The sequence below is a fragment of the Pinus tabuliformis genome, chromosome 4_2, assembly GCF_031772625.1.
Source record: "Pinus tabuliformis cultivar Carrire ecotype Pingquan chromosome 4_2, CPIR1, whole genome shotgun sequence".
Classification (NCBI taxonomy): Eukaryota; Viridiplantae; Streptophyta; class Pinopsida; order Pinales; family Pinaceae; genus Pinus; species Pinus tabuliformis.
Window position 1 is genome coordinate 1,055,693,413 of NC_142304.1, and position 22,710 is coordinate 1,055,716,122.

The 22,710-nt window shown below is 39.0% G+C and overlaps 2 pseudogenes; both read right to left on the bottom strand.

Annotated features, from left to right (window-relative positions):
- Positions 1-8,231: 8,231 nt before the first annotated feature.
- On the bottom strand, positions 8,232-8,594 carry LOC149173227 (histone deacetylase HDT2 pseudogene; annotated as a pseudogene).
- Positions 8,595-15,075: 6,481 nt separating this feature from the next.
- On the bottom strand, positions 15,076-15,726 carry LOC149173228 (histone deacetylase HDT1-like; annotated as a pseudogene).
- Positions 15,727-22,710: the final 6,984 nt, after the last annotated feature.

Consider the following 22,710-nt stretch of genomic DNA (forward strand, 5'->3'; position numbering starts at 1 on the left):
TAGATTTACTTTATCAACCCGGGGTTCGTACAAACTTGGAGGTGATAGTGTTGTATACACAAGTAAAAGTGATGGTTTTGCCTTTTGTCACTGCTCAGCTGGCGAAAGACCACTAGGGATTTCAAGCCAGACTTCTATGGATTCAGAAGAAGCTTGGCTCCTTGATGAAAGAAATATAAATCTACTCTAAGAGAGAGCTAATCTATTGCAATAATGAAAAAGAATGAAATTCAATGCTAAGGCACACCATTTCCTAGTTAACTACTAAGAGATATGCTTTGAAATAATGATAAATTAACATGAAAAAAATGCTAATATCCTAAGCATGGAAAATAAAAACATCAAACATCACTGTTATGCATGTAAAGGACTGTAATAAATATGTTTTGTCTTTTTATGCTTTTCATGAAAAATCAAGTGTGTAAGCTAATCCCTTTTGGTGATGTAGCATGTGGCTTAGAGATGCTGATGGATGGATGGAAAGTTCAAGAGATGGTTGGGATGCTTGGGACACCCTTAGGTGACTTCATAGAGGTTTTCCCTCATTTCAGTCTCAAAACAGGCCACTGCAGGAAAACCTATAGGATGTACTAGAAACCAACAGGATTCCCTGTATTTCTACATGATACAACCAAGAGAAAAACAATGGGTGTTGGAGGTGATGGAAGTCTTAGGGAAGGTGGTTTAAGGGTGGAATGGAGTGAGAAAAGGCCTAGGATCACTTAGAAACCAAAACCAAGTTCAGGAGATGGTTGGATTCATTCAACATGCTCAGGGGAATTTCTATGTAAAATGATGAAATTGGTGAAGGCCTTGAGGAAAGCAAGGAATGCCTATGGGTGGATGAATTTGGAAGGTGGTTGCTTGCTATGATATCCCTTTCTACTTCTAAAGCACCTTCCCTATATCAAACGCGTTTAATTTCCAAAAAGTCATGTAAATAAGAAGAATTCTCATGAGCTAGGAAAGCAGAATTTAATGAACTAACTATCTACCTTATGCATGAGGAGATTGCTAAATAAAATGGAATCATGGATAAGATCTACTGCAAGAATGAAGATATAAGAGACGGAAATGAAATCCTGTGCTTGAAAAATTGATCAAGTGCTGGTTCAAGTACAATAAAATCTAAATCTTATGAAAGATATGGAAATCTGTGTTTTTGGGGCTGCATAAGGGTCTTTTCCTCAAATCGTGATCCTAGAAGGAAGAAGTGAGGCTAGGAAACCTACTGATAGATTTGTGGTGCTTATTTTATTCCTTCTAACCTACTACTGAAATAATGCAAGAATGGAAGCAAACTAATAAACAATTAATCAAATCTACACTACTTGTAATAAAATACCTCTAAAGACAGTTTAACTATGAATATATGAAACTAAGCTAAGCATACATATACAAGAAGAGGATCCTTTGCTGCTAGGGTTGGGCCCTAACCCAAGAGCTTCAGCCCTCTAACCTAACTCAGTGTTGGATCAAGAAAAGGCTCATTCTTATTACCAAAATAGAAAAATACATCCAAGTCTTCGACAAGTCTGGAGCTCAAAAATAACTAGAGTTTTTACAACAAAAATTCAAATACTAATAAGGTTTTATGCCTCTCTACTTATACAACTGAAGTCTCCAATGAATTCCTTAAATGTAGGGAGGCTCGACTCCCAAACTCAAGATGAACTAACTCTTTGTCTATCACTTGCTTGACTGCCTTATGATCTTCATGACTTTGTTGATTACACTCCGAGCTGGTGGAATTAATGGAGGAATATTTGATTGGGGGAGGAGTAAATGAGGAGGATTTACCTCCTAAAATATCTCTCCCTTGTCCCATTCAAGTTTCAAACCTTAGTCTTGCCAAAATTCCTTGATTTTCTCTTCCAAACCCGCATTCAATGCATATTAGTTCACTAGGCATAATATCTCACTTTAACTCATCTCATTAAAAAAAATATAATCGAAACATGTAATAAGTTATGAGAAGAGTTGGTTTGACTAAGCTAGGAGGTGAATTAAGGCCCATATAATTACCTAATGATGAGGCTCATTAAGTTTCTATGAAACTATTAGGACTTCCATAGCAGATCCCCTATTTTTATAACTGGATTTGCTATAGAATTCTGTAAAACTATTTAAAATCCAGTTATGGATGGATAAGCGTGAGGCACATAAAAAATTTAAATTTAAGCTTGATGACAAACCCATTTTTAAATTATATGGGCCCGACATCATGACATGATGACCAAAAACACAATGATCATGAACCCTATTTTGAGAAACTTTGAAAACCCTAGCTAATTTTGACCAATGACTAAAATATATTTTTTTTCCTAAGTGTTATCATGGATAACACCATCTTCTCTCTCTTGGTTCATGCATGAAAATGACTCATGAGTAGGACAAGATGATTCCATTGAGGGTTACATATCTTCAGGGTGACTTGAGTTCAACTATCCTAAACTCAGATCATGTCAGGGAATCACCTCCAAGTGTGTGAAGTGGTCCCTATTATCACTCCAAAAATTTCTCTAGAAGTTATTAAAGAAAGAAATGTTTAGAGGTAGCCACAAACCTACTTTGGAGATTAGGATATATCCTTCCTAATTCTCAGAGAGGGCTATCTCTTTATGATTTAATTTGTTTTAGTTAATTGATTTTAGGCTAGTTATTGTTGTACCTGGGTTTTGATTTGAATTTTGGTGGTGGGATCACTTACTTAGATGAAAAGAGGTTTTCTTTTACCATTGGGCTATGGGGTCAAATGCCAGACAAACAGGACTAGATCCAGTTCTAAAAACAGTGTCTACAAGGCATGATAAAGGAGTTACTACAAATCTCAAAGGCTAGATGGTGAAATGGTTTCCAATCAGATCCATGGAGCAATTAGGGGTTCCTTAGGCCAGATTATGAAGAAAAATGAAAGAGGTCAACTGGGATGGGAGAGAAATTAAGGGTTCTCCAATTCAGATATTAGAGGAAAACATATAAATGATTAACTGTGCAAAACATAGTGTACTTAAACAAATTCCGAGTTAAATTTCTAGTTAATTCATTCAAATGTAGATATAATTTAAGTTTATGAAACACATAAGAAAGTAAAAAAATCAGGCAAAGAAGATACTTCACTGCAATAGGTCATTTCATGAATCTTGTAATGAAAACTTTTTATTACTTGATCTAGTTTGTTGACTTGAAAATTGGTACAATAACCCTTAGGTTTAAGATCAAAATAACACTACAAATGTATAGAAATCCACCCTCAATACATAGAATTATGAAGTATTTATACAAAAAAAATTTACAAAATATCCCAAACTGCCTTGGGAACTATTCAAGGAGAAAGAAATATCTTCATGCAAGAAGATAGAGACATCTATTGAACTGCTTCTTGCTGTCCCTATTATTTAGGTTCTGCTAACTTTGATATTTTGCCTTTTAATCTTCTTTGTTGTTTGGTCTTCACGCTGGATGTTCTATTTACTTTGACCTTTCATCTGATACACTTTCATCTAATACACTTTGATCTGGCTGACCTATCAATATCCTTTTACTGTGCCCTTTTACTTTTACTGTACATTTTTTACTTTTACTGTGTATTTATATAGTAAATCATTTAGTTTTTCCCATGTCTCAACATCTGGTAATTGGATATTGAGAATCTTCCTGTAGATCTCATATGCCTCTGTATATTTAGCAAAAGTAGGCTTATTGACAAAAAGGTGTTTTACCTCATGCTGGAGGTAAAAAAAATTCTCAAAATTTTGATACAATACTTTGCGAGTAGGTAAACCCTTCATGGATGAAGTATTCACTTGATCTCTATCCACTTCTCTGATCTTTTTATTATAGTCCTCTTGTGTCATTAACCTATCGTTTATAACCAAGGGATTTTTTAAACCATTTTTCCTCAAAATTTCGAACTTCACCATGAATCTGTCAATGGCCAACTACATGGTTTAGTGAGGACCCTCTTCACTTCCAAAATTGTACATGTTCTGTCAGGTATCTCTAATTCTTGTAACTCATACCTATTCTTGGAGATGAGGAAGTAAATGATTCTTGCAGCTTCCTCTGGCATGTCTCCAAGTTTTACTTTGACTCTTTGAATGGATTTTGTAGCCTACTTTATTAAATCAATTTGTTCAAAAATAACCTAGATGGATGGCCCAATATCATTGATAGAGTCAATGGTATTGGCCCACAGTTGCTCCTTATCTTGACCTAGAGGTTCATTCAATGTTAGTTCCTTCTCCAGGCTTTTGATTCTTTCGGTCATCCTTGTAGACTTCTGTTGTTCTTCTTTGTGCATGATTTGGGAAAGTTTGTAATCTTTTTCTAGGCTTGTCACTTTCTCCTTAAGCTTGTTCATCCTAGTGGTCTAGATGAAAATTTCTTCCATTGCTTTGACCAACCTGTTTACCTCATCACCTGTAGACCACGTTGTTGACATAATTGGTGTAGATGCTGGCAGTGTTGTGGCCATTGGAGCTGTGGGAGCCAAGGATGCTGCCAAAGTAGAAGGTACAATAGTGGTAACTGTTGGGATGATAGTTGCAGGGGCATCATCAAGACTAGATTGCTTTAGCTGAATCAAGCTATCTAAATCTTTCTCCATCTCCTTTAACTAATCATTTAGTTGTAGCACTAGGTCCATCGTGTTGGAAATAACATTGAGAGAGGGGGGGTGAATCAGTATTATCAAATCAATAAAACTTTTTATTTCCATATTTAGATACATATACACTACTTCAATTAAGGGAACCCGCATGTATATGCAACTGTGTCTAATGCAACTAGCGTATATCCAGAATACTTATGATTCAGTTAATCCATTAAATGTTGATCTTTAGTTAGTGCATTAGAACTTCATTAACCATATGTACAGTAAGCAGGTGCAGTAAAACAGAACAGATCATCACACACAAGAAGCACACATGAACACCATGATATCAGGTGGAAACCCAATGTGGGTGAAAACCACCTGTTGCAAGTCATCTCTATCTTCTTTTAATAAGAAACTTCATTTTACAATAGTTTTGTACTGGTGCAGTCTTATACCAGTATGCAAGCTTCTACCTGCAGAGGGCTACAACCCTCTCTCATTTTCCAGACTCTTCTGGATGGGAGCTACAACCCCCTTAGCTCTTGTACTAGCTGATCCATTTACTAGTACATAGGTGCCTTCCTACTGAATGATCCAACCTTCACTCGTTCTCTAGCTGCTACTGGAAAGGAGCTACCGCCCCCTTTGCTCTTGTAATAGCTGATGTACTAGTACATAGGTGCCGGCCTACAATCTCCTTTCATCCTCCAGGGACCACATTTCATACATTTTCAGACTGGATACTCTTGAAGCACAACACTATAATATGAAGGCCACGTTTCATCCAATTTTCATACTGGAGCCATCAATATCATTGAAGCACAAAACAATCAATACTAGCATCATCAATTTCTGAATCACTGAAACACTAAAACCCTGTCAACAACATAGTCGCCAGAACACAGAGCAGACAACAAAACTCTGCAATAGAAATAAGACCTAACTGCAACTTCAAATATCATACTTCATAATGTATACGCTACTACGATGAACCAAACCCACGTACATACGCGCTTTCACCAAAGCCAGCCCGCGTACAGATCTATAAATATTCCATCATGACTTGTAGCTATTTCAAACTTAAATTATACCTAGTTCAGAACATTACATGCGTAAGAATACAGATCTAGAATAAGCATAATCAACCATATAGATATAGTTCATTTCAAATCATTTGATCCTGATCTATGCTTAGATCTTGTTCTCCATCAACCGATGAGATCCCTCCTTAGCTCAGATCAAGCAATGCATCATAAACCCATATCCTGCATACTGGATCTCATACTTCATCAAATATTCAAGACTTTTTCCATCGCCCTTGCCTAATGATCTTCTTCTCCCTTTATAGTCTTAGGCATTTCTCAATACCATGGTCCAAAACCATAACAAAACAATACCATGGACCCAATACTTGGGATCAACACTTCTGATGAGATACCATGGTCCAAAACCATAGGTTCAAATACCATGGACCAAACATAAGTTCTCCGACATGTACGTGCTTTTCCTTGCATGAAAGTGCGTGTATAAGCATACGCGTCTTTTCAACGACTAACTCGCTTGTATACGCGGCTCGGTCATGATGAACCTGCGTATATATATTTTCTCTTCATTCTTGTAGTCTGATATTCAAATCCTTGCTGCTGACTTGCTACACTATGATCTGTCATCTGTGTGATTTGCCATCAAGGACAACACTTGTCTCATAATGCCAACAATCTCCCCCTTTGGACTTGATGGCAAAGCTAACTTGTCATACTTAGAACTATCATCTGATTCCTTTGAGTTGTCCTACATCCCATGCATTCAGTCACATCTGATATCTCTTCTGAAGATTCATCTAGTTATAAATAAGTGAGATGTTTTGCTATGAGTGGGCTTCCATCAAGTACAACACATGCATCATAATGCCAACACATCGTCTCTTCATGATTGGTTTAGCTATCTAGGACCTCCTTTGTTTTTGGGTGTTGTAAATGAAGTAGCTTAAGTTGTTTCTTGAGGGCTGCTATATCCTTATTCTTATTTTTGATCAATTTTTCAGTAGCCTTAATGTCACTTAGATCATGGCCTAGTTTAATGGCCAAGTCCTCCATGTTGGAAATACTGGGGGGGGCGGGTGAATCAGTATTTCTTACAATTTATTTTTTAATTATTCTAGTGATTTCCAACAACCTATATAGATATGTATATGTATACATAGAACACATAAATCAACAGCTGAATTTAATGCGTTTATTAAAACTCAAGACAGTGCAAAGAAATAAATACAATATAAGTATAAATCTGATTGTGAATAGTTTCCAAGCTCCAACTTGGACTTCAGTGAGGCTTCAACCTCCAGAGCACCAACTCTATTTTGTAGTGGTTCTGCACTTAGGAACACCTACCCTGATGACTTCAGTCCTATTCAATTCTGAGGCTCCAACCTCTTGGGCTCCAACCCAACCTTGGTATAAATAGGTATGCTGCTGCACTCTATTCAACTGAGGTTGTCTCACTCCTGCTCTCCTGCCTCTACTGTTTCTGCTGCCTCTACAGCCTCTGCTGCTTTTTCTACCTCTTTTGCCTTTCCTGCTTCTACTATCTCACCCTCAGGTTCTTCACCACCATAATTGCACCAACAATTCTCTGTTTCTACTGTTTTATACATTCCCATGCCTTTGTCCATTCATTTCTTCTTACACCATCTATTAGGTTTCCTCCTCAGTCACTATCATTTCCTCTGACTCGCTTGATCTTTCAGCTTCCCTCCTCGATCGTTGTGACCTCCTTTGATCACCAGAATCCCACCTTGGACCACATTTGCTTTTCACAGGGAAACAAAGATTCATTTCTACCAGATATTGAAGTCAAACAAGTAGAAGAAGTTGCAGCCATGTACATATTAATCAGAGTGCAAGCCATTTTTCACAGAACCAAGTCGGACCTTTAAATTGTACAAGTCTAAAGGAACCAGAAAAACCCGTCGTAAACATTTACCTCTAAGATGTAAGTATTACCTCACAATCAAATGCAATGAGCTACAACTTCCTTTTGTTTATGTTTTAATCCAAAAACCCACGAATCGCACCCATATTAGCGCATTCACAATTGCAGCCGTTGATCATCATGATCCAACGGTCACAATCCTTTTTCTTGCATGTTAAACATCATGCATATTCCTCACCATCTGACCGTCCATCGCACGATCGGATGACAGTCGCAAGCCCTGATTGCACAACTTGCCTACGCGTTAACCTACGGGGCGGTGATTTTCATCCACCATACGTCGTATTGTGACTGGATCACGTGGCCATATACGGATACCACTGAACCCCAGTGGGCGGTGTGGGGAATACCGCTTACTGCCTACCTATACGTCTCCCGCGCATTATCGTCCACGCATCTTTCGCATGTGACGACCATTGGATCGCTGCTCTTTGATCCGAAAGCTCACATTCTCAGTGGATTCTTATTTTTTCACCAGTTTCTTGCTAGGAAGTGATTTTATTTCCCCCGGCTTAGCCTTTGCAGCTGCTTTATAAATTATCACAAGTTCAGGCTTCACTTGTTTTGCACCATCTTTCATTAACTCAGGCTTGGCAAGCCTCACTTCTCATTGGCCATTTTCCTTAACACGATGCATCAGAGCCTAGGCTTGTCGATCATCATCAGAATCAGAGTCTAAGTCATCATATTCTCCCATTCCACCATTTGTTTCTTCTACAACTGTGGTATAACCAATGAAGAAGACGCTTCCTATAGTGCAACTGTGTGAAAGCTTGAAAGGTTTAGAAAACATAATATCCAATGAAAAACAGTCGCATTTCCCATATGTAAGTGCACCAAGCACAAATTTCTTGTTATCAACATGAACATTGAGGAGAGCTCTCTCACTTTCCTTTGCATTTTGAATCTTACCCAGGGCTGTCTGCGATAAGTGGAGATATTTACCATCTCCAGGATCACAGCTCTGAACCACCCCAGGTTTTACCTCCACACCCCAAAACTCCATTTGATCTGAAACCCTCCGCTCAATTGTTTTGGTTCAACTCCTAACAAACGAGGAACTCTATTATAACTCTGTCTGCTTCTCTCATCTCCATCTGCTCCTCTGGTGGCTTTGTATACTCCTTGAATATTGCCATATTGGCATCAATGACAATCTGTGTCCAACAATCTCCCCCTTTGTTATTGATTGCAATATTCTTTTACTCTCTCCCCCTTTGACATCAATGGCAAAGGAATGCATACGGACTCCCCCTATCAAACTGATCCCCTTGTCCTACTGCATCTTTATGAATGAACTTGAGTGATGATAAAGAAATAACCCCTGTCTTTTGATGCAGATGTTCGAATGCTTCTAGAGGAAGAGGTTTTGTGAAAATATCAGCTATCTGCTCCTTTGTACTGATATATTCCAAGATGATGTTTTGTTCAGCTACTTGCTCATGGAGGAAATGATACTTGAGTGGTATGTGTTTGGTTCTTGAATGCATCACAAGATTTTTGCTGAGACTGATAGCACTTGTGTTGTCACAATAGACGGAAATTGGTTGATCTGTACATATGTCGAGATCTTTTAGAGCTTCCTTCATCCATAGTATCTGAGAACAACAGTGTGTTGCAGCAATATACTCAGCTTCAGTTGTGGATAATGATATGGATGACTGTTTTTTGTTGAGCCAGGATACCAAATAGTCTCCTAGGAAGAATGCATTTCCACTAGTGCTTTTCCGATCATCTATACTTCCAGCCCAATCAGCATCGGTGTATGCAGTTACAGTCAATGTTGAGTCCTTTGGGTACCAAAGATCAAAATCAGAGGTTCCCTTCAGATATATGAGAATTCTTTTTACAACTAATAAATGGGATTGTTTTGGAGAAAATTGAAATCTTCCCACCATTCCTACTACTTGCATTATGTCTGGTCGTGTAGCTGTTAAGTATAGAAGGGCTCCAATCACTGACCTGTAATGAGTTGCATCTACTAGAGGGGAGTCATCATCTTTTCTTAGTTTGCAGTTTGTGGTCATAGGTGTGCTCATGGGTGCACAATCCTCCATTCCATATTTTTTGAGCATGTCTTTTAGATATTTGGTTTGAGATATACACAATCCTGCTCTCGTTTGAGATATTTGAAGTCCAAGGAAGTGGGACATCTCTCCTATCATTGACATATCAAACTCTTTTGACATGTTTTGAGAAAATTCATGGCTCATTTCATCATTATTACTAGCAAAAATTAGATCATCGACATAAACAAGAGCAACTAGTAACTTACCTTGATCTGTCTTTATGTATAGATTGCTTCCAGCCACTCCCTTTTTGAAGCCTTGTTGTTGTAGATAGTGATCCAGTCTTGCATACCAAGCTCTAGGAGCTTGTTTCAACCCATATAAAGCCTTTTTCAACTTACAAACTAAGTCCTTTCCTACTGTTAGATCAAAACCTTCTGGCTGCTCCATGTAGACTTCCTCCTTGAGTTCCCCATTTAGAAATGTTGATTTCACGTCCATTTGATAGGTTTTGAATCCTTTTTAGCAAGCAAATGCCAAGAACATCCTGATAGCTTCCATATGGGCCACTGGTGCAAATGTCTCTTCAAAGTCAATTCCTTCAATTTGTGAATAGCCTTTGTAGACAAGTCTTGCCTTGTTTCTGATAACCTGTCCCTCCTCATTCATTTTATTTTGAACACCCATTTGATTCCTATTATGTTTTTTTCCTTTGGATGAGGTACCAGCTCCCATGTCTTGTTCTTCTCAATTTGGGTCATTTCTTCTTCCATGGCTTTTACCCAATGAGGAGCCTTACTTGCCTCTGCAAATGTTTTTGGTTCTATCATAGATAGGAGGGCAATGAATTTTCTCTTGGGTTTGATTGTTATCCTTCTTCAGGTCTGCACACCTTCATCTCTATCACCAATGATTTGCTCTTCTGGATGATGTCTTTGGACATACTTCATCTTTGAAGGGGTATTAGGTGGTTCTCTTTCCTCTTCTTCTTCTTCTTCTTCCTCATCTATTTCTTCTTCTTTAGGTTCTTCTTCTTCAATGAGAGAGTCATCTTCATGTTCTTCAATTTCCCTCTATGGAAGATCTTCATCAACCTTTACATCAATGCTTTCCACTATTTTCTTCAGTCGATAATTATAGCACTTGTAAGCCTTGCTCTGTGTAGAGTATCCAAGAAATATCCCTTCATCCACCCAAGAATCAAACTTTCCTGGTGAACCATCATTTACTTTTATGAAGCACTTGCTTCCAAAGATCTTGAAGTACTTCACCGAATCAAGTCTTCCTTTCCATAGCTCATAAGTATTTTTATCACAATTTGGTCTTAATTGAGTTCGATTCAGTGTGTAGGCAGCTGTTCCTATTGCTTCTCTCCAGAATTTAGGTTGTAAGTCTGCTGCTAATAGCATACTTCTTGCCATTTCTTGGACTGTTCGGTTTCTTCTTTCAACTACCCCATTTTGTTGAGGTGTTCTGGCAACCGAGAATTCCCTTTTAATTCCATGAATATTACAGAACTCACTAAACTCGTTTGATGTGAATTCTCCTCCTTTGTCTGTTCTGAGGCACTTAATTTTTGAATCTTTTTCATTTTCTACAAGGGCTTTTAGATTCTTAAAACACTCAAAAGTTTCATATTTATACTTTATGAAATATATCCACATCATTCTAGTATAATCATCAAAAAATAACACAAAGTACCTTTCTCCTTGAAGTGCTTGATTTCTAGTTGGCCCACACACATCAACGTGGATGATCTCCAAGGGCTTTGATGTATAGAGCTCCTTTGTCTTGTGGCTAGTTCTGGTCTACTTTCCATGTTGACATGGACCACACACTACTTGATTTGGCTTGGACAGCCTTGGGATGTCTCTATATCTTTTATCTTGCTGATATTGATCAAATTTTCAAAGCTTGTATGTCCAAGTCGCTTGTGCCACAACCAACTCTCATCTGTCTGACTTAAGTAGCATTTATTTTCTTGAATCTTGTTCAGAATGTAAATTTCGTCTAATGTTCTCACCCCTTTTCCCACAAGTTTCCCTAAGGTAGTGTTCCTTATTTCATAGTCTTTGGAGCTGAAAATGACCTTATGTCCTTGATCACAGATTTGGCTGACACTCAAGAGGTTGTGTTTGAGCCTGTCAACTAGCAGAGCATCTTGAGCTTTTCATTTTCCATTGATCAGAGTGACTGTTCCTTTTCCTGCGATTCTGCCTGATCCACTTCCAAAGGGCACACTGTCTCTTGTCATGTGTCTGGAGTACCCACTATCTACAAACCACTGGTTTTCATTATTTTGAGCATATAGAACTAGGCCGCATTTGTCCATGTTGGAGTTCTTGCTACTCGTCTTTCTTCCTTTGAGTAGGCAGTCTTGTTCATAGTGTCCATTATTGTAGCAGAAAGAGAAAATCAGATCAAATTTGGTAAAGGGATCAAATGAATTGAATGTTTCGATTTGTCCCTGCCTTTTGGGGGCATATGAGTTGATTATTTGGTCCTTCAGATTTGTCTTTTCACTTCTTTGAGCCATACAATGTCTGGCTTGATGACCGAAGTTTTTACAGTGAAAGCAGTGTCCAAGAAAGATGGTTTTGTACTTGTTGAAGAAACCACGATTTGAGTCGATTTCCATCCTAGGAATTACTCCTCCCTCGTTCTTCGGATTTGTGATAGGCCTTTGGTGGAGTATAGGTTTGTATTTTCTATAGTGTCCATGATTCGACTCCACATTCTTCTTTGGAGTAATTCTTTCTTCCTTCTTGGGATCTGGGGTGTACTTTTCATCTTTTGGATTACAGGAAAGTGCATCGGCATAGCTTTTCGCATTATTCTTAGTGCTTGAGGATTCTCCTTTGAAACCTATTCCAGACTTGTCATGTTTAGGTTTTTGATTTTTCAGAATACTCTCAAGTATTTGAGAGCTTTTACAACCCTTTTTAATTTGCTCCAACTCCTTTCTCAGAGACACTATTTCGGTCTCACATTCTTCACAAGTCTCTTCCTTTTATTTAAGCTTTTCTTCCAAGAGATCTTCTCTCCTTATTATTTCCTCGTTTTCCACTTTGAGAGAAATGATTTTGTTCCGTAGTTTCTCATTTTCTTCAATGGAACTTATTAACAGTTCATCTACATTTCCTTCCAGCCCTGAGTCATCATCATTTGCAAGTGCCATGAATAATGTTTTTTGGCTTTCATCATGATCGCTTTCCTCATCTGATTTCCTTTTGATGACCATAAACTCATCCTCATCAGACTCATCTTGCTTAGAGAAGAAGTTTTTCTTATTGAACCCTTCATTTTTATGTGCCATTCTTTTAGAATTTCCTTCATCATCACTGTCATGTTTATGAGGACATTTTGCTGCATAATGACCTATTTTACCACATTTAAAATAGAAAGAGGATACTTGCCTTTAATATTAGATCCTTTCTTCAGCTTTCGTACAAATTGAGCTAATTCAGATTCCACATCTGACTCATCACTAAAATCATTTGTTTCTTTCCCCTTCTTTGACCTTGAGGCCTTGAATGTTGCATCTTTGGAGCTTGGGCCACCTTTCCTCATTTCATAGGCAGTGAGAATTCCATGGAGTTCATCCATTTTGAGGGTATCTAGATCCTTTTCTTCTTCTATAGCACTTATTTTGGAGTCAAATTTGTCTGGAAGAGACCTTAATACCTTTTGAACAATGGTACTTTCTTCAACTTTTTCGTCCAATCCTTTCAGGGAATTTACCACTTCAGCTACTCAGAGGAGGTATGCTGTAATATCTTCTTCATCTTCCATCCTCAAACTTTCAAATTGTCTTTTGTGAGTTTGAAGCTTTGCTTTTTTGACTTTTGAGTCTCCATCGTATAAGACAACTAGCTTCTCCCACATTTCTTTGGCCGAGGTACAATGCATGACTTTTGTAAACTCTAAATCAGTGATTTCACTAGTGATGGAGTTCATGGCCTTTGCATTTGTGATGTAGGCTTTCCTCTTGTCTTGGTATGTTAGAAGAGTGGAAGTAGTTTTGTATTCATTTTGAACAAAATGCCAAACTTCAGGTCTAAGGGACATTAAGTAGTAAGTCATTCTTTTCTTCCAGAAACCAAAGTTAGTGCCATCGAACAAAGGAGGTCTTCCTGATGCTTCGTGGTTTCTCATCATGGTTGTGGATCCTTCTTCAAGATGTTAGGATAGTATGAAGAAGCCTGCTCTAATACCAATTGTTGGAAATACTGGGGGGGGTGAATCAATATTTCTTACAATTTGTTTTTTAATTGTTCTAGTGATTGCCAACAACCTATATAGATATGTATATGTATACACAGAACACAGAAATCAAGAGCTGAATTTAATTCTTTTATTAAAACTCAATACAATGCAAAGAAATAAATACAATATAAGTATAAATATGATTGTGAATAGTTGCCAAGCTCCAACTTGGACTTCAGTGAGGCTCCAACCTCCAGAGCACCAACTCTGTTTTGCAATGGTTCTGCACTTAGGAGCACCTACCCCAATGACTTCAGTCCTGTTTAGTTTTGAGGCTCCAACCTCTTGGGCTCCAACCCAACCTTGGTATAAACAGGTATGCTGCTGCACTCTATTCAACTGAGGTTGTCTCACTCCTGCTCTCCTGCCTCTACTGTTTCTGCTGCCTCTACAGCCTCTGCTGATTTTTCTACCTCTTTTGCCTTTCCTGCTTCTACTATCTCACCCTCGGGTTCTTCACCACCATAATTGCACCAACAATTCTCTGTTTCTACTGTTTTATACATTCCCATGCCTTTGTCCATTCATTTCTTCTTACACCATCTATTAGGTTTCCTCCTTAGTCACTATCATTTCCTCTGACTCGCTTGATCTTTCAGCTTCCCTCCTCGATCGTTGTGACCTCCTTTGATCACCAGAACCCCACCTTGGACCACATTCACTTTTCACAGGGAAACAAAGATTCATTTCTGCCAGATATTGAAGTTGAACAGGTAGAAGAAGTTGCCGGCATGTACATATTAAACAGAGTGCAAGCCATTTTTCACAGAACCAAGCTGGACCTTTAAATTGTACAAGTCTAAAGAAACCAGAAAACCCATCACAAACGTTTACCTCTAAGATGTAAGTATTACCTCACAATCAAATGCAATGAGCTACAATTTCCTTTTGTTTCTGTTTTATTCCAAAAACCCATGTAATCATGCCCATATTAGCTTATGCCGCATTCACAATCGCAGCCATTGATCATCGCGATCCAATGGTCACAGTTCTTTTTCCCGCACGTTAAACATCGTGCATATTCCTCGCCATCTGACCGTCTGTCGCACGATTGGATAGCAGTCGCAAGCCCCAATCATGCAACCTACATACAGGTTAACCTGCGAGGGTGACGGTTTTCATTCGCCACGTGTCCTGTTGTGACTGGATCGCGCGGCCATATACGGATACCACCGAACCCCGGTGGGTGGTGCGGGGAATACCACTTACCGCCTACCTGTATGTCTCCCGCGCATTATCATCCACGCATCTTTTGCTTGCGATGACCGTTGGATTCGTTGCTCTTTGATCTGACAGCTCACATTCATCATCAATGGATTCTTCTTTTTCCACCAGTGTCTTACCAGGAAGTGATTTTCTTTCCCTCGGCTTAGCCTTTGCAGCTGCTTTATCAATTATCATAGGTTTAGGCTTCACTTGTTTCACACCATCTTTCATTAACTCAGACTTGGCAAGCCTCGCTTCTCTTTGGCCATTTTCCTTAACACGATGCATCAAATCCTGAGCTTGTCGATCATCATCAAAATTAGAGTTTGAGTCATCATATCCTCCCATTCCACAATCTGTTTCTTCTACAACTGTGGTATAACCAATGAAGAAGACGCTTCCTGTGGTGCAACTATGTGAAATCTTGAAAGGTTTAAAAAACATAATATCCAATGAAAAATGGTCGCATTTCCCATATGTAAGCCTACCAAGCAAAACTTTCTTGTTATCAACATGAACATTGAGAAGAGCTCTCTCACTTTCCTTTGCATTTTGAATTTCACCCAGGGCTGCCTGCTATAAGTGGAGATATTTACCATCTCCAGGATCACAGCTCTGAACCTGCCCAGGTTTTACCTCCACACCCCAAAACTCCATTTTATCTGAAACCCTTCGCTCGATTGTTTCGGTTCAACTCCTAACAAACAAGGAACTCTATTATAACTCTGTCTACTTCTCTCATCTCCATCTGCTCCTCTGGTGGCTTTGTCTACTCCTTGAATATTTCCATATTGACATCAATGAAAATCCGTGTCCAACACTCCAATGATTTTATCCTATTGTCTTTGGCCTGTGAGGAGGCATTCTCCAATTTATACTGGGCTATTACATTATCTAGTGAATCCTGCAACTTGTGTGCAGCCATGGCTTTTCTTGTAAAGGTGGAGTAAATCATTTCTCTAGCCTACTTGTGGAACTCTATCTGGTCAATGGGATGAACATCCCTGGCCAACACCTCAAAATCAGTCTTCTTATAGTTAGCTAAGGTCTTTGGTTACTGAACAATTGGCTACAAAAATGATACCTACATCTTTCCTGGTTTGATGTCAAATGTTGACATCGACTTACTCTGATTAGCTGGTGTATGTTTGAAGTATTCGGCATATGTATCTGCCTTCAACTTCTCATTCCTCATATTTATTTCTTTATACCTTTCTTTTATGTCCTTTTCTTTGTTAGCTGGCCTGACAAAGGAAGAAACCTGAACACTTTGTTGGCTCTCAATCATTTGAGTGTTGGAGGTTGATGGTTGCTGTGTTTCACCTTATGCAACTGTGTCTTTGCTTCTCTGCCCCAATGTTTTAGTGTCAGTTATTTCCAGTGATTCAATGTTCTCCTCCTGTTCAGATATAGGATTCAACTTGGGCCTTTTTTTGAGCTCAAACAACTCATATGTAGTCTCCATGGTAGAACTGGATGCCTCTTCCCTATTCCTCTTTGGGTTCTTCTCCTCATTGGCTGGGGTCTGTAATATAGGATGAATATTCATTGGTTCCCCTAGTTCTGGAACCTGTATGAAAGAACTCTGGTCAAATTTCTTTTCTAGATCAATGAGTGTTTTCTCTACATCCACAACTGTGTTATCCATATCAGTCACTGTATTTTCCAACCACTCAAATTGGTTGGAAAATTATTCAGGTCTTGGGTGGTGGATGTAAGGTCCCAATTTGACCCTGAGTCTTAGCTTGTTTATGACCCCATGAGGGTCATACTGCCACATGAAGTTGTTGCTGAATTTCATCTATTGTAGTATCTTGTCATCCTCCGGTCCAACCTATCTATTATTTCAAATGAATGGGACCAATTGGTTTTTCATATTAAACTGGGTCTTCTTCCTAGCAGACAGGAAGTGGACCTCATCAGAGTTGATGATTTGTCTAAAATACTCAAGTGCAAATATCCTCATAGGGAGGTATTTGGGAAACCTATAAGGGGATAATTGGCAGCCATAAACCCTGATTTCAGTGTGGTTCTGGTACAAGTACTAGTCTCCCACGTTGTTGTTCTTAGCCAACTATAGCACCCTCTTGATTTCTTCGTTGATTCTAGGTTGAGTGTTACAGGTCAGCATGTTCATGACTGGGTATACAAATGAATCTATGAAATCTTTATATGTAAATGTTGTGGAGTATTTCTGGATCAAGGGTGTCCAGTAGACTACTGATCTTTATTTTCCCTTGGTATCCAACTTCTGGATGCTTACGGGGAACTTATCTGCTTGGTAATACAAAAACATGTGAAATAACAATGAAGAGTATTTGAAAACTCTTTCAGTGAGCAGTCTTATGAATTGTTCATGCATCCTATCTGCAATGAATAGATCATAATTATACATGATAGCAGGAGGCTTTCTTGAGGTAAAAATGGATAGGAAGGCCAGGATGACCTCATCCACATGCTCATTTTTGGTGTATCGTAGGATGCATGAGAGCATGGTGATTATATGTCTGCCTATTTCTGAAAAAATGGTAGCAGCATAAGGTGGAGTATCTGTAGGAGTATGGCGGTCTTCAATGATGAAAGTCTGGAAGATTTTCCTTATCTTAACCAGGTCCAATGTGACATATAAGTCCAATAAGTCTCCAATGGATAGAGGGGTCTAATTAGGGCTAGATTGGACTTGAAGCATTTGGTTGATGGACTCTAGTGTAATGGTGAATAAGAGCTGTTGGTTTGGGGCAACAATAGCTCTTTGGCTAGGGATATAGCAGGCATGACAAAAATGTATGATATTAGGGAATGGGTGAACTTCTGGGAATAGGTATTTGGGTAAATTGGATTCCCAAAGGTGGATGTCATCGGCATGGTTCAAGAATTTGTCCTTACTCCAGTAGTGGAGCTTCAAAAGGTAGGTTGTAGTAGCAGTGTCTTTTATTTGGAAATCCTTGTCTACTAGTGCCAAATGGTCGATGTCTAGGTGAGGGGTTGACATAGGTCTCACATCTAGAGAGGTCTGGGAAGCCATTTTTAGGGGGAAATGTGTGAATTAGGCTTGTATAGGTTGTAGCAATGAGGCTTTGAAAACTTTGGTGTAGTGAGAGGGTAAATTTGTAGTTTGCAAAAGAGGGGTTTGGGTATTCAGGTGGAAATACTCTTCAATTTAGGAGAAAATTAATCAAATTCAATTAATTAATATTTGAATTAATTGTACACTTTCAAATTGAGAGAGCCATTCTCTTTTCTCTCAAAATACCTGGAAATTCGTGGTTTAGGCTGCAAACTAGTTTCAATGATGACTGTAGAGGGTATGGTGGCTTCAGCTGTGCACTAGATGCTTGAATTGGGCATTTGGATCTTGTTCGGGAGGTAAACGGTGGTCAATTTTGGTTGCAGAGGCTCAAGGTGGCACAAGAATGCTTGAGTAGTATTCACAGTCTAAACAGACGAAAAGAGTCGAAATGGGCTTCTCCAGCATTTTAACCGACAACAGTTAGAATTTGGTGTGGAATTCATAAATGAACAAAGGATAGTTTTGGCTTTTGGTGTGGAAGCGGTTCCACGGGCCATCGCACCGCTTTTGGCAGGCAGGCAGTATTTCCTTGAGAGCATGCGATTTCACCTAGAGCTGCCACGTAGCAGAATAGGACTTGAGCAAAACTACGAATCTAGCATGCTCTCACGCTGGTAAAGGTCGGAGAGGGAATGAGCATGATATGGATGCGTTCTGTTAGATCTGGGGATGGGAGATGTAACAGCTGTCGCGTAGTCAAGATGCACAGAGGGGAATCGGGGTCAGGATTTGCGGGGCCTGGGGGGTTAATCACAATAAATTGTAATTAATTAATAAACAAAGCGAGGATTAAATATAAGTGTTGGTTAATGGAGTGGGGACTAGGGTTTAATGTGCTGGGGTTTTCTCAACTGCACCAAGGGTGATGGGTTAAAAGGGTTGTTGGGAAAATATGAATTTGGGGAATTAATTAAATAATTCGGGGGGAGGGAATGAAACTTTAGGATAAGGTGTTTTTATGGGTTTTTGAGGTATATTGGAGAAATTAATAAGGGGTAAGGTGATTCTTCCATGGGGAATGGGTTTCACACTAGGGAAATGGGTTTTTAGGCAAGGGATGGCATTTTGAAGGGTAATTTACTAGGGAAATGTGTGAAACCAAAGGGTAAGGGTCAAAAATGAAGGGAAAATGGTATTTTTATAAGAAATGATGGGATAATGGGAAATTAGTAAGTATCTAGTGGGGGTGAGATGAAATGAGGGGAAGTTAATCAAATAATATTGTGAATATCCTTTCACTCTCATAAATGTTCCTGCAGACTAAAACATAGGATTAAGCATGATAAATGTGCTTATGATTTAACAACCTTGTACATCTGTAACCTTTCTTCTACCTACCCTTTATTTATCCTAACATTTTTCTTCATTTTATTAGGTGCATTTAAGCTAGCAAACCCTTTCTTTCATTTTCTTTTGACAAGAAAACTATCTAATTCTAACGTTGTAACTTCCAATGGCTCAGATTAAGCTGATGAGAACATTTTTATTTCCCTACCTAACTGTTGAAATATGGAAACAAGAATATTCCAATTTAATTTGTCCTTGAATTAAATTGTGAATTAAAATAGAATTTAGTCTTAACAGCTACTTGGAAAAAATTTAATTAATTAATTTTAAATTAATTAGTTTGATAAATTCAAGTTAGAAGCCTTTCTGAAGTCTTGCAAGAGTTATCCCTTAAATTAAGGAGATAAGATTGAGTTATATTTGAGTTGTAATTAGTTAACTCACTTTACTGAGTTAAGTCCAGTTAAATTAGTTCCAAACTGTTTGAGGAACTAATAGTGAGTTAATAGTCAGTTGATGCATTAATGCACTCAACTAGTGCTACTCCAGTTAACTGAAGATTCCCTCATCAGAAACTCATGAATGTATATTCCGAGAAAGACCTAGTTAAGATTAATGTTCAATGACAGTGTACTATCACTTGCATGTGTTTTCTCATGGAGAAAACTCATACATGTAGTCAAGGATTCATCCTTGAGGATTGCGCAGTTTTGAAGGCTTGGTTTTCCACTTGGTAATAGGCTAATCATCCACAAGGAACAACGCAATGAAATAGGAGCTTGGAGGGCAGAGAGGAAGGCTGGAGAGAAGCCAAGATTGCCTGTGGGCATCTGTGAGTATTGTACTGAGATCTGGCTAGCTGTGAGAGAAAAGGCTTTGTATAATTCCTATGTATTTCCACCATGTATGATAATACAATAGTGTGGGGTTTTATCTAAGACTTTCCCCAAAGTATCTTCATGTGTATTGTGCCATTGATTCTTCTTCTTGTGGTTATATTGTTCAGCTCGATCTTTAAGCTTCCGCAAATTGATGGTAGAAGTAGGTTATAACATTCTGCTTTGATTTATATTGCATTATCAGGTTAACCTATCACATATTTTCTACATGGTATCAAAGCTATGAATAGTATACTGAGAAGAGAACTCGAAGTTTGAAGTTCAGGGTTGCAGGTGCAAATCGAATTCATATCATACTTCAAGGTTAGCTAATGGCATTCTATGGCTTGAGAATCGAGTATGCCTTGGAAGGTAGCTCAAATTACATAGCATGGAAAGATAGAATTGAGGCTGTATTAGAAGACAATGGCTTGAAGGAATTCATTAATCAAGAAGTCCCAAAGCCAGCTTCAACTAATGCACAAGAGTTAGCTGACTGGAAGAAGTGTGTGGAGAAGGAGAGATGGATCATCCTTGCGGGAGTTCAAGACCATATTTTCTCGAGTCTCCATGGGAAGGATACTCCATTTTCAATGTGGAAGACATTGAAGGATCTCTACCAGAATAGTAGTGACCAGAGGAAATTGGCACTCAAGGATAATCTTTGAAGAATCAAGATGGAGAAGGGTGATACTATTTCCACATATCTGAATAAGCTCACCACCTGCAGAGATGAGCTTGGCAGTGTGGGAATAACTACTGCCGATGATGATATGGTGAGCCTCGCTCTCCTTGGCCTTCCAAAGAGTTGGAATAACTACTAGGACTTTGTGAATGGAAGGGAGAAACTGTTGGATTGGGAACGACTGTGGTCGGATCTTATGCATGAGGATATCAGGAGGAGCACACGAGATGGTTCTTCATCCAAGAATTATGATGAAGAAAATTTGGCCTTAGCAGGTAAGGCAAGGAAAGGGAAGGGGAAGGCTTCCCATTTCAAATCAAATTCTTCTCATGGAGGGAAGAAGGGTGACATGTCTAAAGTAATATGCTTTAATTGTCACAAGATGGGACATTATGAGACTAATTACCCATCGAATAAGTCCAAGAAGGGATCCTCGAAAGGATCAGAAGGTGAGGCATTAGCCTCTTAGTTTGCAATGGACTTTACCCTCATTGCATGCATGCTTTCATTGATGATGGGTTGTGTCTAGTATCTTGACAGTGGAGCCTCATTCCACATGACCAGTGATAAAAATTTATTCAGTTCCTTCGAGGAGAAAGACCTCAAGATGTGCATAGAGATGGGTGATGACGAAAGGTATAGTGTTTCAGGAGTGGGCACGATTTCTTTTCAGAGGGAGCATGGAGCTCCTCTCACCTTGGTATCGTTCACGATGTTGGAGGAAAAAGGATATGATGTTGTCTTCAGTAGAGGAAAGGCGTTCCTAAGACACATAGCCATAGGTCAGATCAAGAGGATAGGGATTCAGGAGAAGAATCTCTATAAACTAGAGGTAGATGATTATGCAACATTGAGTACGAAAATAGAATTGGTGCAAAGCCAAGACATTGGCAAGTTGTGGCATAAGCGGTTGGGCCATTTGCATCATGGGGCTTTGAAGATAATGTAGTAGATATCTACAAGACTTCCCAAAGGTAAACTTGAGCAAGTTGACACATGCAAAGGTTGTACCTTGGGAAAGTACACCAAGTCTTCATGATCGAGACAGTCAAGCAGAGGCTATCTTAGAGTGAGTTCTTACTAATTTGTGTGGACCATTATTGAAGGAATCCACAGTGAAGAAAAGGTATTATGTGATTTTCATCGATGACTATTCTCGTAAATGTTGGATTTATTTCATGCAGAAGAAGGAATAAACTTTGGTCAAGAAAGAGTCTGGGAAGAAGATGAAGGCCTTGAGAAGTGACAACGGTGGAGAATATGTCTCTCAAGAGTTTAAGGACTTCTGTGCAATGGAAGGAATTAAACGAGAGCCGACGGCACCTCATAACCAATAGCAGAATGGGGTGACTGAGAGGAAGAATAGAACTATTGTAGGGGTAGCACTAGAAATGTTGCATGACCAAGGCCTACCATTTCACTTGTGGGCTTAGGCATGTAACACAACAGTCTATTTGCAGAATAGAAGCCCACATCACATACTTGGGATGAAGACACGAGAGGAATATTTCTCCGATAAGAAACCAAATGTGAGTTACTTTAGGACTTTGGCTCATTAGTATATTGCCATGTGACAAAGGATGCACGGAAGAAGCTTGAGCCGACAACAGAGTTAGGGATATTTGTGGGGTACACTGATACAACTCACAACTCTTGGGTGTACTTGCCTACTAGTTGGAGGATAGTGGTTCGCAGAGATCTCAAGTTTGATGAGTAAAAGA